Below are 16149 nucleotides of genomic sequence, written 5' to 3'. Positions count from 1 at the left end.
TGCTAACTGCACCCTGTTTGGTCACAGGGTGTCTGGCTTTAGCACCCTGGTGAACAGACCCGCTCTGACGCCAGAGGACTTGGTAGTTAAGATACCAATATCCAAAACACAAAGACAACAAAATAATAACGAGGGTCCAAACTACTGTAGTGGGGTGCAGCTGGTCATTTAAGAACAACAAAATGGGAGTTAGCATTTGATTCTCTACCTGAACAAAAGCTGTTAACACTGCAAATGCATAAAGCTCTGCTTCCCTAAGAAAATTATAGCAATAAACGGCACCTTCTCTTGCTTTCATTTATGAAACTTTCCTTAACAAACGTTCAAGCAGCATCGTGCTGACAATCTGCAAGAGACGAGAGGGCTGGTACCTGCTGAAGCTGCTCTGCCATTTCATCTAAATTTCAGAGAGAAAAAGAACAGCCACCTTTGCAATTTGGGCTGAAAACAAAACCTGTCAGATGTAAAATGGGGGAACACAGAGCCGAAACGAACTCCAGAAGGATCCTGGTGTGCTGCAGGACAGAGACCCACGAGCTGCAGAGGAGGCTGCAAACCTCCATGATCCACCACCCGACTGATGCTTCTGGGTGAAGATCAGCGCTTGGGCTTTACCTTGAGCTGCTGCCTTGGCCTGACATTTGTGAATTTGTTGACTCTCCCGTGTCTGAGACCACCCCACTGCTTTGCAGATTGCCTTCCCCCCTCCCAGGGACACCAGCACAGCATCTATTTTTCCTACAGGCAGTAGTAAAAAATCATACATCTCCTAGTAAGGAAAATACTGCAAATAACATCCTGCAGCCCAGGCGTTTAGAAAGTAAAATGCTTCACAAATATAGTCATTATTACCACAATTTATATAAAAATGATAACTTGGAACAGTCTTCTCAGTTATATGATCTGTGTGAATGAAAGAGAATGAGCGTCTGAAACAGAAGATAATTTCCAAAGTGATTTAGGAAGGCTCAGTTGTTTCACGGTCCCTGACTGATGGCTGGGCTATCCTTAAGTCCCTGACCTCACGGTACCTCCTGCCATTACATGAGAAGGCAAACTTATTGTACCTTGTTTTCTTTTCCATCTATTTTTATTTCAGCCATTTAACCTTGTGTAGAGTTAGAAAACATCGCGCTCTTGTCAGCTGCCTCAGATTTAATGCAATTGCACAACGGAAAATTCCCAACATAAAGGGTCCAAAATTGAGAACACATGTTATATTAGTCCCTTGATGCAGCTGGCTGAATAATACCCTGCTGAGCAGTTTACAAAGAAAATCACCAGAAAATTTAAAACCTGTACTATACTGGCTGCAGAGATAGGCGTTTTTTTTGTTTGGTTGGGTTTTTTTTTTAAGTCAGGTAAGATTATTGGTGTTGTATTTTAGTATCAGACAAAGCACCTTGTAAAAGTCAAGGCTGCACTGGCTCTACTAGTTTTTAGATAACCGCTTTACTGAAAGGAGGGAAAGTCACCAGAGTGCAAACAAGACCTGATTAACACATTAAAAGGCATTAGAGAGCCCAGGCACGATCCAGCTCACCCTGTGGCCGCTGGAGATCCTGTGCTTTGTGTGTAGCATCCAAAAATCCTGCTGATGCTTGGCTCCAGACCCCTGCTGGCGGGGCAGCTCAGGATGAGCTCTTGGGCTCCAGATGGCCCAAGTTGGTTGAAATTCCCCCAGCGCCCTCATTTCATCCTAATCCATTAGCAAAAGCGCAGTTAATCTCACCAGGTGCTCTCCACATCCCCTCTTTCCCCCCTCTTTGCTGAGTTTCCCTTCTGTTTTCCCAGTCTCTCATGTCGTCAGCACATGTAACCCCTTCCTCTTCCCCCTCATCAACCCTGAACCTTGCCCATCCCTCCAGGAGAAATCACACCTCCACCCTGCCCTCACCTCAGGCTCTTAAACAGCAGAAGTCCTTGGCCAAGCCTCTTCCTCCTAAACAACTGTCCTTCCCACACGTGTCTTCTCGCTGCTTTTCCCAGTCCTCCCCACCTTTCCCATGCCTCTTCACACAGAGTCTCTTTCTCAGACAAAACAGAAATGAGACTCCCCCCTCCGACGTTTGAACCACTGCATCCCCGTTTGCACATGTGCCAAGGTTGCTCATGTGCTGCCTCCCATCGCCCTGTCTTCCTACTCTAGTGACTTGATTTTAACATTTTTTATTCGCTACCACCTCATCCCTAAGCTTCTCTGGCTCTTTTGCAGCACATCTTCGTAACGCTCCTCTAAAAAACCATCATTACAGCTACCGCTGCTTTCCTCTCTCACCTGTAAGCTCACTGCAGGTGCCATTTGTGGTCACTGCCTGAGTTTTTCCCTCCCTCCAGCTCCACGCTACGCCTCCTCCAACACAGCGTTTTCCGGGCGCAGCACAGACAGCAAGCTCCTCTCATCCCTCTTGCTGCCTCCAGCACAGCCAGATCAGCGCTTGTCCTCGAGACGCTTCTCTCCTAGTCTTCCCCATTGCTTCTCTAATCGCAAGTGTCTCTGAAGACCCCTTCACCCCTCTCCTCTCTCAAGTTCAGCCTCTGACCGGCCCCGCCGTCATTCTGCAGCCTTGCTTCTCCATTCTAGAGTGGTCTCTTCTCTCAACTAAAAGATCAGCCTGTTTTCTTTGCAGATATTTATCCCAACGCTTTCACTGACCATCTCCCACAGCCCGTTTTGGATGAGGTGACCTCAGAAACAGAGACTATCATCACTCGGAGAGACCAACACTGTCCTCTTAGCGTTTGGCCTGAAAGCATTAAACCCCGGAGGGCTAAAAGCGACATTAATTCCCGCACAGGTAGGGCTTGTGACAGTTCCTCTGTATTAAACAGAAGTCTACACAATAGGCAATTAGTCTGCTCTCATCTCTGGAAACAAAGCAAAGTGAGAAGAGAAGGAAAAAACCCAAATGTAACCAGTATTAATTTTTAGAGAGAGACTGACTGATGTGCAAAGAGACCAGCAAACGACAAGGTAGTGACTGGAAGTGCACAAAGCTTTGCAGGCGAAGGATGCGCAGCCTCCGCGACGGGCTGCAGAAGGAGGAGGAGGGAGCACTGTGAAGCTGCGGGGAAAAAGATCCCCAGTAACCCTAATCAGAAAGGGAACATCCTGGGTGCTCGGATGCGGCTTGCGCAGTCGGCCTTTCAGAGCTGGGGAAAATTTTCTATTCACACAGCATGAGCCCTGCGCTACCTGCTTGGGCTTGCCGGGTACAGCCCACACGGGAAAGCCATACAGCTCTGACCAGTGCTGCCTTCTCAGTGACTCCAAGTCGGATGGGAGGTATGTTAAATCAACCCACACAACTGCTTTTTGGTTAGTCTGGGGTCCCCTTTTGCACAGGGATGGTGTACACCAGCACGCTGGAGATGCCTGAGTGCCAGAGGGTTGAGGTCTAGCATAGCCTTTGAGCAGGAAGGCATTCAGAGAGACTGCACATCAAGAAATTCGGTACTTACTTGCCTGGACTGATTAAAAACCAAAAAAACAACTCAAAAAACTCCCTCCCATCTTTTTTCAACAGTGCTCAAGCTGGAATTCACACAATAATTAAGCTAGAACTACTATTTTCGAGCTTCAATGATCTCTAGAAGGAAACAGAATTATTCAGAACAGCGCAAGAAGCAGGATTAAAAGAATACAGATTTATATTTACACTCCAGTAGCGACTCACACTGCATGTAGCTTCTGTCTCATTTATAGACCGTGCATTTGCACTTGCCTTACACGGACTTTAAATCCTAAACAATAAGACTCCTGTAGTTCTCAGGGCAGATATGTGACGTTTTTATCATTAATATAGCTGTCCTCTGTGCCCATCTGCCTCAGCTCCTCCCGTCGAGACCAGCCATGTGTCTCCTGAATGTCTATGTTACACGCTCGGCACATACCCCCTCAGGCAATGCAAATAAAATTTTGATTATAGCCTGTGGAGTAGGCAAGACTCAGAAAAACACTGTAAGTATATGAGGGAGGGTACGGAAGTCTCTTGCTTCCCAGGAATACAGATAAAAAAAGGATGAGGAGGGAGGAAAGGTGTTGTGAGACCGTCGAGATCATGAAACGCCGCCTCCACGTGCCCTCCAAGTGACCCACCACTTCTAATCAAAAGCCATACAAATAAATCTAATTACCCACTGCATATCTTACAGATAAGCAATGATAAAACCAAGCAGCAGACATTCACCTTTCATTTGTGCTACAGCAGTGAAAGGAACTGCAGGAGCTGCAGGTGCTGAAGCCCCTTCCTTGCCCTGATGCTCCCCAAAGCACCGTGTCCGCAGGGACGAGGAGGGACAAATCAGGACTGAAAACAACAGTTCTCCAAACTGAAAAAAAAATGATCCCAACAACCTGTAATTGAGGTGGGATCACTGTAAAACCTTTTGCTGGATCGCAATGATCTGTGTGCCTCCTCCTTGGCTGGTTTCTAATCCAAGGCACCATTTCTCACATGCATTTTCAGCTTCTCCAGTGACATTGAGCCTTCATCAAAGATTTTGGAAAAGGCCAAGCTAATTGTGCTCATTAAAACTTCTTCATCCCTCACCTCTTTATAGGTTATTGAAATGTTTATATAGCTACATAATTTTTTTAGCAGAAGCTACGCAGGTTAGAGAAAATGCTATTATAATCTCCAAAATCCTACACAATTTTGGCAAATTACTGAGCTAACCCACCTGCGAACGAAAAGAGACACTATCGCTCACAACACCTTTCAAAAACACACGTGCATTTTTAAAGTATCCACCTCCTTTTCCTCAAATGTCTTGCAAGGTATATGGACTGAACAGCCCACACACCATCAGGCACTCATCCTTGAATCCCCTCAGTGCTGTTGTTTGCTACAAATGAGCCACACCTGCCCCTTCTTTCAGTTAACAAAATTCATCTGCAAAAGTCAATTCTGTAAAGTACAGACCTAAAAAAAAAGCCATCCTGAAAATTTAAGGTCTCATAATTCGTTAATCACCTCAACATAATGGTTTTTTTTCCCCTAAATTTAAAAGAACTCCCTCTTTTAAAATAAATTAAAAGAAACAACAGGTTCTTCAAAATCTCTAGAAATCATTTCAAATCTTTCTAAGTTTGTCGCTGAATTTCCATCATGAAACTATTCCTACCTGGCTGTGTGCAGTACTATTTTAAGATTTTATATTTGAAACAGAGAACCATATTGTATTTCTATTTAGATTGGTCATATTTCCCTGTCTAATCAATAAGTATGTATATATAACTCAATCCTGTTGATCATTAATCATATTATATTTATCATACACAGTAATTTGAGTTATACTTACAAACTATCAGACTCATGTAGATGAAGCTATGTAAAAAAAATACCTAAAAGTGCCTTCCAGGCAGCAAAAGAAGAGCTGGAAGTAAGTTTTGTGCATCAGGTAACAAAAGTTCATTACTGAAAAACAGAATCCCTTTTGGGCAGTCTCTCCATCTTCCAGACTGCTCTGACACCGCCTCATCAATACCGCCGCGGAAGCGGGGAGCGCTCCCACCTTCGCACTGTCCTAGCACTGCGTGATTAATTTCTTGTCCTTATGAAAAATAATCTTAATACAAAGGGAATTTCCATTTCAGTTCAAAAGTCGGTTTCTTGGCATCGCTCCCATATTTAGTTTCACCTGAACATCCCACTCAGCTGTTTAATACACTAGAAGTAGAAATATGTTGAAAACAGTTTATTTTTTTTTGGTTAGAAATTTCTGCATGTCACCGGGCTAATTAAAGAGCAGAAAACCACACGTGCAATCTCCTCTGCGGATGGGCTCAGGCGTTCTGCAGCAGTTAAAACTCCCGAGCAGCCTTACAGCTATACGACAAGAAAAAATGCCTACGCTAAGGTCTGTTCATGAGAGGAAAAGAAACCTCTTGCTGACACTTCCCTGTGAGCCTTCAATATCCCCGGGCTGAAACACAGTCTGTGTGGTCAGTGCAACGCGAGCATTCGCACACAAGCTGCAAAGTCTGAATTCTTCTGATTGTAAGAGCTCCTGAAACCCAAATGACTGTAGGAGATCACGGAATGTAGCATATATACATAGGGATCCTGCTCCTGCTATTGCAAACCATATTCCTACAATAGCTCTACTCAGCTAGGCTCCAGCTTAGCGCGAGGTTTAGAGCCGTCAGGCAGAGCAGACGAAGCGCAGCCCCAGATCATTTACTGTGCTGAAACGACGGCGAGCAGCAGCTTCTCCTTGCTGAAAAGCACAGGTTGTATAAACTGAAAAACAAAAGTCAGTGCTTTCAAACAGGAATGACAACTAATCCTTTTTTTTTTTTCCTGATCCGTTGTTGAACATGTATTCTTCAATTTCTAGACCTCTACAGCAGAACTAAAATCTAGGGGCGGTTCCGTCTAATTTATGTCCTGTGAACTAGAGGTATCCAATGCCAGAACAAACGGTGGGATTTCCGTCGGATCAAACGGCTAGCAGAAGAGGAGCCGGAGGCTATCACTCTTCCAAGCCCTGCAAAATACCCACTTCTGTTAACAAAAGCTGCTCCTGAACGCAGGGTGTTCAGGAAGGAGCTGTAAGTTTTCCATTGGGAAAGATAAGGGTATTCCCTCAAAATAACAATACCTTAACTTTTCTAAGACAGAGTTGGGTAAGAGTTTTTTTTTAAAAATAAAAGTTACTAAAAGTGTTGGTAGTCTGCTTTGTTAAGATTTGTCCCAAATTCTGTGATCTGTAAGACAGATCTTCTATGGATCCATTAGAAATCTTCTACAGCTTTGCATCTCCCATTATGGAAACATATCAAATTTCAGTGTAAAACATAGTCTGCAGAACTGATGACACCAAAAAAAAGGGAATTCCATCCTCTTAGCAATTTCAGACAAATAAACCCCTCCACAATCACAGTGCTGAAGATATTAAAGATGTTACGTTTATGACACTAGCTGGCTTTGAGGGAGTTTGGTTGATACCGACCTGCTGCAGGATCCACCCCATATTTTCAGCCACACAGAAGTTTGCCGGTGGTGGCGCAGGGACAGCCGGTGCTTGGTGATTTTAACTATCGGCAATGAGGTCAGCAATGCTGCTGCTCCACATGCTGCCCCACCAGGCACTGTAAGAGCACAACTGACCTTATCTAGTAAGAAAATGTTATGCTAGATGCTCAACAGGCTTTTATTAGCGACATTCAACTGTAACGAGGCCTGGAAAAAGTAGGAGCAAAATGAAAATCCCACTTGGAAAAAAAACAACCCACCAAAATAATTCAAAGCATCCAATTTGTGCTGAGTCCTGTGACATCTCTGGCTTTATCTCAGTCCTGCATAAAGGATCAAGGCTGCAAAATTTCATTTGAACCCCAGGAGTTGACCTGCACTTTGCTGAGTTGTCTGAGCCATAAATACCAGCCTTAAAGCAGCAGCTATAAATAAGGTGTCAGCAGGTAAGCACTAAACTGAACTCAATACATATAATCAGCAAATCCTTCACCAACAGTGTAACTAACAGTGAGCTTACAGATGCTGCGTGCATCTCCGCATCACTCAGCCTTAACGGCGCCGTTCGAAAATCCCCGTTGCGGCTGGCAGTCATATCCAACAAATGGTTTTCACTACGACTGCATTACACCTCGGCTCCTGGGGTCGGGTTTTACAAAGGACTAACACCCCTCGGCCGCAGGACTGTCTATCAGGTTGCAGCTAATTTCAGGAAGGGCCACTGCAAATATCTGCCGCGCTCTCAGCTGGCCCTGAGGGACTCCCATGACAGATCACTCACGTTAACTCCTGAACAAATAAGGAACTTATTAGTACGCTGGCAGAGCTGTACAGCAAGGAGGTGTTTAAGAGTTATTTATTCGGTGCCCAAGGTGTATCGCCAAATTACAAACACAAACATGTACCCCGTCCAAAGGGATTGCGATCTCACTCTGTACTTCCCGCGCTGGCAGAAGAGTGGGAGCGAGACGAGGAGGGAAAAAGGGGCGGAGGAGCAATAACGCACCAGAATTACACACAGTTAAGGAGGTTTGTGATTTAATTCAAGATCCTCCCTTGGTCCCCATCCCCTCCACTATCCAACACACAAAATTCACCGATGCAGATTTTACTGAGCTGTAAATTGAGGCTGGCTGGCTCAAGGAAGGGTGGCAGGTTATATCAAGCTGGTGACTTTTCCCCTTTTCAGGTTAATCAAACTCAGGGGCTAACAGCCAAAAATCACCTCAGACTGTACTTTTTTCCTTCTATATTTTCCAGTTGTATCTGACAATTCTCTGTATCAAACCCTACTCTGCCCACTTGCAAAAGCAAAACCTCATCATCTGCCGAACGTCCATTTTTTTGGGGCAGAGCTGTCACCTTGGAAATCATCCTCCTGGCATGTGGCTGAGTGAAAACAGCACAGTTTGGGGAAACTTTTGTATGAGATCAGGAAATCCAACTGGCAGCTGGTGCCCAGGCGAACACCTTTCCAAAGACAGACTCAAGCCTCTGGCAGACAGCCACTGCAGCCCGTAATCCCAGAACCGCCTGGAAAAGATGCACAGAGGGAGCAAAAAGCACCCAGATCGCTGAAACTTGGCCACTGCCACTGTTAGAAAGGTATTAAGGCACGAGGAAGAGCCAGTTTTTGCTTGTTTATGAGCAACTTCTTTACCTTAATGGGTTGTTACAGATTATGGATAGGGTTTTAAATAAAGCTTCGCTTGAGAACAGAAAGCCTCCTTTTGTTCCTGCTCCTTTTTCCTCCTACATCTCCCCATGTATAATTCAAACACTGGGAAATAATGGAAAAGGCTAACAGTGATGGATTGTGGCGTGCCATGCAGTTGTGCATGCAAAGCAGGGCTTAGCACGAGCTGAACACTGCTGCAAATGGGCAGAGCGCAAGGACAGATGACGCAAAGACGTGTGCAAGAGCGCAAGCCATCTCCAGAAACACGGCAGTGCCCTTAGATCGTAAATCCCTGTGCATGTTCTTGACGTTATTACAATATATTTTCTTCTCAATGATTTTCCTATTACAATGTTTTCAAAAGAACACAAATATTAGCTTTTCGTACATGATATGGCAAAACTAGGGGCAGCAAGACTGAAGATGCTCACTTCAGTACTAAAATCCAGCAATTGTGGGTGGAACGAAGGGTTTTGCAAAGGTGGCCAGCAGGGACAGGGAAGGGATCTTACCCCTGTGCTCGGCACTGGTGAGGCCGCACCTCGATGACTGGGTTCAGTTTTGGGCCCCCCACTCCAAAAAGGCCATTGAATGACTCGAGCGTGTCCAGAGAAGGGCAACGGAGCTGGTGCAGGGTCTGGAGCACAGGTCTGATGGGGAGCGGCTGAGGGAACTGGGGGGGTTTAGTGTGGAGAAGAGGAGGCTGAGGGGAGACCTCATGGCCCTCTACAACTGCCTGAAAGGAGGGTGCAGAGAGGGGGGATGAGTCTCTTGAACCAAGGAACAAGCGACACAAGAGGGAATGGCCTCAAGCTGCGCCAGGGCAGGGTCAGACTGGCTCTTAGGAAGTATTTCTTTGCAGAAGGGGTTGTTGGGCGTTGGAATGGGCTGCCCAGGGCAGGGGGGGAGTCCCCATCCCTGGAAGGGTTGAAGAGTCGGGTTGACCCAGCGCTGAGGGATCTGGTGGAGTTGAGAACGGTCAGTGTGAGGTTCATGGTTGGACTGGAGGAGCTTCAAGGGCTTTTCCAACCGAGATGATTCTGGTATTCTGTGGTATAGCCGGTGACGATTTTGTGCTACTCCACCCTGCTACAGCAATGCTGTTTATGCTTGTCTAGGTAATGATGCAGGAACATTTAATAAGGATCTCCAAATGGTCTGTCAGGTTTGTAGGCAGAACAAACTTTGCTGCCTTCACTGCTACTCACAAGGCCCTTCAGGCATTTATCCCTGCATCCATCAGCAGGTGACAAACCTCTGCCGAGATGGTTGGCTTTCTTCCAGAGGCCTGGAACAGATATTCTCTCTGCCTACATTGAATTTGCAGCAAGCTGCACCTTCAAATGCTATCTCCGATATCTTTTAATAAATAAAAAAAGGAGATAAATCCACGCTCACATCTGTCTAGTCATGCAACACGTGCGTCTGAAATTGAGGAAGAACTCTATGGTACTCACAGCGACCATCTCAAGCGATGGTGCACATCAACTGAATCTATAGATTTTCAAATGAAATCTAACAAAAACTTAGGCAAAATAAACCTCAAATAGTGGTTTTAATTCTCCAGAGCTTACGTACTTTTAAAGTCTTTTATTAGGCCAAAGCTACAAACAGGGAAGCTGGCGATCAGGCAGCATCCCTGAAAAAACCCTTTAAAAAGTTGGAGGAGCAACCTTCCCCAAATGCAGGAGACATCAAACCACCCCCTGCACTAGGCACAAACCAGAACTGACTCTACCACAAGTTATGACTGAATTAAGTAACCACCTAAAAATAAGTTTATGCATTTAAGATGCTTTCGAGACTTAATCAACAAGTACACAGAAAGGAAATGGTCAGTAGAGTAATAATTAGTATGAAAACCATTAAATGGTTTAAAAAACATTTTCTACTACACTTCTGAATCTCAGCACTCTGCAGGGCTGTGTTGGTTTCTTTTCCTTCTGCAGGACTTTGAAAATAGTAGAATTGTTAGTTATTTTCTTTAATTGCTACAAATGTATAAATACCAAAGGGAAGAGTACATGGCATTTATACAGTAAGACTGAAAATAGTCACATATGTTTGAGTCAGAACAGAATGCTTCACGTGAGTAATAAAAAAACATCCCTAACGTACTGACACAGCCCCGTAGAGTCACCATTGCACCTACACCACACAGAGGTTTCACCAAATATATTAAAATATATTTTTTCGGTTTTACCAAATATATAAATGTATCTACCAAATACTCTGAGCCAAGAACTATTAGAGTTTATGTCGGTTCTGCAAAATCGACTGCTAGCTGACAAATTTAAATAGCTAAATACCTACTTCAAAAATTGATGAGGAAGTGAAGAATATTTCAGGCAAGTAGGCACCTGTCAAAGTGTTATTTCTGCTCTGAGCCTCTCCTGAAAGGTTATAATTATATGAATAACAAAAATTTATTTTAATGGAGCAAAAGAATGCAACACGCTTGGGCTGGCTTAAATACATATCTGTTGTTTACAAACATTGCCAATATTCTAGAAAGCTGGAAGACCACGACGTAGGAAATTAGAGAGTGGCACGGTTTGCATTGAGGCTACACCCTGAAATGTAATTTAAATGGTTTTATGTGTACACCTACAGAGACACTTAGGCTGGCGTTCAGCTCCTAACTAGAGCTGCCTACCTGTATTCTACCTGTGAGCAAAAGCTAATTCACAGTCAACAGAAAAGAGCGGGCACGTTTAAGATATGACTCTTCACATAGTAAAGCAGATCCTTAAAATAAACTCATGAAGCACCCCAGAAATGCCATTTTCTTTCCAATGGCTATCGAAGAGCTCTAGAGAAGTTGCCCAGAATTTGATGTCTATAATGCAGATATCCAAAGGTAACAGAGAACAACTCTACCCGCAGTGACCGCCCTGTGATTTCTGCTGCAGGTACTGGTCCTCTGCAGAAAAACAGAGCACTGGTTCATGGTAACCAAGTTTAAGCTGTATCTTTAATGTGTAAAAGAAATTAAATAAAGAAAGCATGGAGCGTAAGGCAGAGATTAAATAAATTCAGCAGTAATCATCTGGCTATAAAGAGTAAAATCTCTACTGTATTATTTGGGAAAACACAACGTCGAGTTCTCACTGCAGCAACCAAAGACCCAGAGAAAGGAGTTATTTTAGATCATGCTCTTGAGATCAAATACCTAAAAATCATTTAAAAACCAGACCTGAGCTGGAGAGAAAGCAGCCACACGTGGTGGCCTACAGCCACTCTGGTTTTCTCCTTGTCGGAAGGAAGCCTCTGGTACAGCAATAAACACTGCCCAGCACATTTCAGTGCTGTTAGTTACACATCCGCTGCGTCAACGTGTTTGCAACATATCAGAAAATAAATGTATACATATGTATACATACTATGTCATCTACTATAACCATCCTTTGCCTGTACATGCTTTTTCTTCAGAAAAAGACAATTTCTGGCTCTTCTCTTCCTCGCAGCTTCTTTACGGCTCTCCGTAAAGTTTTCTTGCATATTTTGTGCAGCCCAGTGCCTTTACAACTGTTGTTGTTATCTTGTTTGGTGTTGATTTTCTTTCCTGCTCTTTAAATCCCTCCTAAAAACTTACCTAAAGCTTTTCAACCATTTTTTAGGCTCAGGCCATTTCATTTCTGGCAGTATTACATGTTCCTGCAGGACCATTATCAATGTCTAATTGTGAGGTTACAGATGTCTGCTCCTCCCAGCGCTGTCAGCAGAGCAAGCCCATACTCTGCCTTACTGGTAACGGCTGTAGCTGAGCTTGGAAGAGAAATATTCCTGAGACTCCCTGTCAGGACAAGGATTTAAACACCTGACGAGTCACCACTATTGAAAGTGTGTTCCCGTATTTCCCCCAAAACCAAGCCCTCCAAGAAAGGACCAAACACATACCAAAAGTATGGCCCAAGCATGAGTGTGCATTACAAAACTATATTTTTTTTTAAATTTTAAAGAAGGACATAACAAACCCAATAGATTTTAATGGTTACTGCTGAGCACGAGCCACCTTGGGATAAACATCACGGCAAAGATAACTCACTTTATCTTCACTGCGATGCAGAATAATGATGTCTTTACCTGGCAAAGCTCTTTACAGTGGGAAGAAAGGTTTTTCCCCAGCAGAGTATTTATTATCCCAAATTATAGGATATATTTCTGGTGCAATTTTACTGCTTTAATTTTCTCATTTTCTCCTTGTAGTCACTTTCTCTGGGGAAAAACAGCTGCCTGCGCTGCCAGAACGGGAGCACTGTAATTGAAAAAGGGGCATCATTGGCCCCTCGATGATTAAAGATAACCTTTTCCCAGCACGACCACACTAGCATGGATGTTTGTGTGAAGCAGATGGATTTGCCAACCTCTTGGGCTGAAGTTTAATCTTGGATATTTTCGCTTTTCTATACTTTTGCCAGCAATGGCAAAGGCTCACGGGACTAGATCTATGCTGGGTTGCAGTCCTAAAGTCGGAATTTACGCTCGGAGCTTTTTTTCTGCAGCTGCAGCTACGAGAGAAACCAGACCCAGTCTTCTGCGAAGCACAGAAATACAGGCTGAATGCAAGGAGCCAGTTTAATTCCTTATCCTCAGTCGCGCTAGGAGTGAGGAGTAGGGGACAATGCATCACCTGCTTTGAAGGACAGTGACTCCCAGGGAAAGCACAGCACCTGGACACGGTTGGAGAAGGCAGAGACAAAGCGCCACGTGTTGCAGTGCTAATGGCCACATTTTATCTCAGCAGAAAATAAATTTTGTTGCTAAGATCGGAGTATTCAGGCAATTTGGGACGTGGACTGCTAGCATAAAAACTCACTTTAAGAAACACTATGGTACTGACAACGACCATCTCAAGCACATCAACTGTATCTAAAGGTTTTCACATGAAATCTAACACAAACTGCAGCCGCAGGGAGAGGCCACAGCGTCCGGCCAGGCACGAGCTGTTGGCCCCCCCCGGGAGAACGTGTGGAGGAGCAGCCACCTGCTTTCCTTGCAGGGGGCTCCAGGAAACATGGGGCACCCTGGCAAATATTAGCTAAGAAAACATGTTTTGGGCTGACATCTGGCTCTGGATGCAGTGCCTAAATATCAGTATCTTTCATGACTGCTTCATGGCGGGGAAAAATGAAATTCATCTTTTTTGTCACACAGTAATGAAACTCAATTTCTACAGGACTCTGAGGGAGAGGAGCCATCCATTAAAGAAAAACCTATTGACTACAGTACAGAAACACCACCAGAATCTCCCAGCAGGCTTTAGCTACCTGGAACACCAGAGTTAAACACCAAAGTGCCTTTAAATACCCTAAACTTGTATTTGTACAGAGTAGCCACTGACCACTCCGGATGTTTAGAGATGCTATAAACCGAGAGAACAGGATTAACATCCAACAAAGCTTCAGCGGGAAAAAACATTCTTGCACAAAATTAGCTCAGCCTCAACTAGTCAAGAATGCCACTTTTTAAACTAAGGGATTTAAAGATTATGAGAGGATTTGTACCCATCTGTCACTTTTGGCCTGCTTTCATTTTATAAAGCTTCCTTAGTCAAACTTCACCAAAAATCTTGTCAATATTTGACCATTTCTAGATGAACTCATTTTATCTGGTAGCTCTGATATACTGATTTCCTAAAGGGAAAGATTTACAAAAAAGAGGCATTAGGATGTTGAGTCCATTGAAGCTGCACGTCATTAATGTTGCATACTGCTAGAAAGGCCAAATTAACATGCAAAATTGTACCAGAAGCCCAAGCCATTGTAGTGCAGTTCTGTTTTATTCTGGCAAATGGATGTGGCTGAATTCTACCTGCTCTGGGAGACATCCCTGGGGCAAGGGGAGTTAGCTGGGGCTGAGCACTCTGCGAACCCTCAGAAAATGGCCCTTCCAAGAGGGATGGGAAAGGTTTCCTGGACGGAGAAGGTCTGCTCCTTTGCCATGGAAGTGCTCCCCTACATGCTGCACCCTGCTACACTTGGCTACTGACCCCGCGTACCTTCAACTTTTAACTTTCTATTTTCCCTGGCTGACATGTAGAACTCCAACTGCTCACGATTACAGAAATTAAACCCTTGACAGTGCTCTCCAGGATGGGTTTTGTTGATGCCTCACTAGTCCCCTGCCAGAAAAAGTTGTATTTCTCCCTTACATCACAATCACATTTATTTTCACCATTTTGATTTTTAAAGATTGCTTTCTTCATTTTGTAGGTATCACCAGCAGCTTAATCTTCTCATTGAATTGACTTTGGTATGGAAAAATGCTAATAAAAGAAAAATGTCACCAACACAACTGCTCGAGTGCTGAATAGCTGGAGCGCTCGGGATCATGAACAGCTGCTGCAATTATATTTAACTGCCCATTTTCTGTGCTTTGCTCACAATCAGATCTTCCTTCAAGAGCAGGTAGCAGCGTATCTGCTTTTGTAGTAAACAAGTGACATGATTAGAATGATGAGTGGGCTCTATCTCCGTGTTTTAATTTCTAGAGGTGTCTCCACCTGATTGGGAAGCTGAAATTCTGGCTTTTTATTTACAGTGAATTGTGCTCTCTCTCCATTCTGAATGTGTGTATATGCTGGGACTCTTCTAAACTAGTTATTTATGTAGCTTCTCATTTCCACATGATTGTTTTATTGCATGATATAAATCCCTCAAAGTGTGTTTCAAGCAGTTTTAATCTTTATTTTCTCTGTACAAACATGCATTTTTCAATAAAGGAAAATGCTTTCTTTTTCTTCTGACAGGAGTTGGTAATTTCCTCCACTGCATTTTCTCCTTCCTAACAAACTTCTATCTATCAAAATGACTGGAGAGATGAAGTGACCAAACCAGGGAAAAAGATTTACATGATTCATTGGACTGATAAATTCTGCATTAAAAAAGATAAACAGAAGCAACAGAAAGCAACAACTTTTGAAGCTTATTTTTTATGCATCATTAAAAACAGGCCATATGTGATTAAACAAATATCCTGCACCCTCATTTTAACTCTGTTGCCCTTCGAGAACTCTTATGACTCTGAGCTCTTTAACTATGTGACATATGTAGTCTGCAAATGACACCGTACAGGGCTCGAGAGCATTCGAGATCAAAGCAGTTTAAGACAATTGGGCTTGGGTGAGCACGTGAATATAATTGATAAAGTAACAGAGCATTGTAATTACTTGAAGTTCCTAAAGCTCACAGCCCTGTAAGTACCCGGAACATGCAGTCCAGAAATGGCATTTTAAGTTGCTCAAGCTCCTTCGAGATCTAAGTAGCTTAAGAGAATAGTATTGCTAGTGAGTGGGAGTCTGAGTAGGAGTCTGAACAAAGTTGATAAGTAGTTTGAGCATTTTAAGTACTTCAGGGCACTGCAGTGTGAGCACAAAGTAATAGGAGAAAGTAACACCAGCTTGTCAGTGCTTGGTTTTCCAGAGCTGGACTAGTGATGAGAGACTCAGATGATGGTAATTTTAGCAGGGTGTCACCTAAGCAAAGAGTG

At 43.8% G+C, this 16149-nt stretch overlaps 1 protein-coding gene across 2 annotated transcripts in view; it reads right to left on the bottom strand.

Moving 5' to 3' along the window:
- Positions 1–16149, bottom strand: part of PPM1L (protein phosphatase, Mg2+/Mn2+ dependent 1L) — a 107586-nt gene that overhangs the window by 15964 nt on the left and 75473 nt on the right. The window lies entirely within an intron of this gene.

The sequence above is a fragment of the Strix aluco genome, chromosome 9 (genome assembly GCF_031877795.1).
Source record: "Strix aluco isolate bStrAlu1 chromosome 9, bStrAlu1.hap1, whole genome shotgun sequence".
NCBI lineage: Eukaryota > Metazoa > Chordata > Aves > Strigiformes > Strigidae > Strix > Strix aluco.
This window is presented reverse-complemented; position numbering and strand designations above follow the sequence as displayed.